Consider the following 2,345-nt stretch of genomic DNA (forward strand, 5'->3'; position numbering starts at 1 on the left):
TGGTCGGTAAATCAAATTTAATCGCAGCAGAAACTTTGAAGAGTATCAGCGTGCCAGTCGACGTGTTAATATAGACGTATGTGTACACGTATGTGTACACGTATGTATACAGGGTGTCCCAGGTTTCAATGGACAAACTTTGGGAGCACATCCTGCAAGAGGAAACAAGCAAATAAAGTTCGAATGAACGACGACGGATTTTATTTCACTGATCATTCAAAGTGTTCGTCTTGCTCGTCTATTCGTGTAACGTTTACCATTTCGATATTTATTTGCCTTTCAGTGTTAATTAATGTTAATAATCAGTTAGACCAAGAATCGCGGCGCAGATGCCTGGAGTTTTCTCGGTCGATGAATCGAGAAAATTCCTGCTGCTTTTCGTCTACGGATTATGCGAATAACATCTCCGTTGCCAAAATCCAACGAAATGAGAAAGAGATTCATTCTGTAACAAGTCCCGTAAACAATCCCACCGTACCTCCTCCACGCAACGATTCGTCGCATAAACGAGCTCTGTTTTTACCTCCGTTAGAAATGCGTAAATCGACCGGGTTAATTCGGTTTAGGGATATTCACCGATATTCACCGACGTTCCGTGAATCGTTCCGCGAACCGAATCCGATGTGGCAGTCGCGGGACAACTAATTCGCGTTCTTGAACCAGTTTCGGGGGACGGGAAGGGGGTAGTAAATTCATCGACGCGAAACACCGTCACCCTGACAATCGTCAATCACGTCCAAAAACAGATGCAGCCAGGCTGCAATATTCGCACGACAGAGAAACAAGGGCTGGGAATGGCTGGCAAGTGGCAAGGGCTGCCTAGAAATGCAGAGCATGCCCGATACGTCTTCACGGTGCGCGGACCACCTGACAAAGGACTGGTTTGGATCGTCGCCACTCGACAGCCGACCGAATATCATAGGGGCGCGCTCGGGCTGCCAAAAGTCGCGCACAAACGGGAAATTACAGCAACGAATGGTTTTGCCCGTGGAATTTCTCGCCGGGAACCGATATTCGTTTTCGTCGCCGAGGAGTTCGTCGAACGAAACTCGTTGCGCGATATTGGGATAATTACACTGTTCGACGCGATTCTTTCTCCGCGATATCCACTAGGCGATTCTTACAGGGTTCCTCGTTCTAAATGCGTATCCGAAAGTGAAATTGCTTCATCGCACTTAGTTTTCGAGTGGGACTACGTTTTCGCGAAAAATCGACCGTTTTTACAAAATCTCGGTATTTCTCCGAGGGCTAAGGGCTAAGGGCTAAGGGCTAAGGGCTAAGAAGTAAGGGCGATGGAGCAATTTCACTCTCGGATTCGTATTTAGGACGAGGAACCCTGTAAGAATCGCCTAGTGGATGTCGCGGAATTTAAAGAAAGTTTAAAGTTGTTGGACAGTGTTACTTCTGAAGGCGTTCGATTAATTTGAAAAGAGGGGCGGGAGCGGGGGAGGTTAGGTGTACCGAACCCTTGAACGATCGTTATTTGTCCTCGGGGTCTAATACGTTGCAACGGTGTGCGATGAAACTAACTACTGAAATAAGGCAAGTTAATGATTAATCAATAATCCATTGGGAGCAACTTGCTCGAACTTCTTTACGAGCCTCTGTGTCGTGCAACTGCTAGTGCATCTGACGTCGAATTACTTCTCGTTGCTCGAGAGGATACTCGCTCGAACGATCCTTAGCCAAGGTCCGGGTTGGGTCTCTACACCCTCGAAAACGATCGAAATTTATAATACCACTTTTTCTCACTTTTCTCTGTTTTTTTGTTTGTTTATTTTTTTTGGTTTGTTTATTTTTTTTTGTTTCGCTTCGTATCGTTTCCTAACGCGTTTTGTAACACGTGACAATCTAGACCATTCTTCGCCTTTAACCCTTTAACCGCAAAGGGCGCGTATACACACCCTCGAGAAATGGGCTCAGAGACATGTTTGTATTCGTTGAATCAATTTTTAATAAATATTAGCTCGTAAGAGACGGTGAGACGAAACCTTTTTATCTCGACAGTTTATTCGTTATTTTTTCCCTGAATTTGATTAAATTTGGAACTGCGGAAATGGAAAGCATCGTTACCTAAGAATTACTTATTTTTCGAAATTTTGAAAAATATGACCTCATAGGGGATGATAAGACGAAACTTTTTTCTCTTTACATTTTATTCGTAGGATGCTTCGTTTCGAAAATAAAAATTGAAAAGTTAGAAGTTCGTCGGAAGAATTGAATTTCAGGAAGAAGGTCCGCCGGGTTTGCAATTTTTATCTCTGAAACTAAACGTCGTGTGAAAAAAATTATACAGGCAAAAAAGTTTCGTTTTGGCATTCTCTATAAGAAGATATTTTTTTCAA

General features: G+C 43.5%; 1 protein-coding gene across 1 annotated transcript in view; it reads right to left on the reverse strand.

Moving 5' to 3' along the window:
- LOC128896979 (zwei Ig domain protein zig-8) overlaps positions 1-2,345 on the reverse strand; it is a 174,311-nt gene that overhangs the window by 3,603 nt on the left and 168,363 nt on the right. The window lies entirely within an intron of this gene.

This window comes from Hylaeus anthracinus, unplaced genomic scaffold (genome assembly GCF_026225885.1).
Source record: "Hylaeus anthracinus isolate JK02 unplaced genomic scaffold, UHH_iyHylAnth1.0_haploid 11978, whole genome shotgun sequence".
NCBI lineage: Eukaryota > Metazoa > Arthropoda > Insecta > Hymenoptera > Colletidae > Hylaeus > Hylaeus anthracinus.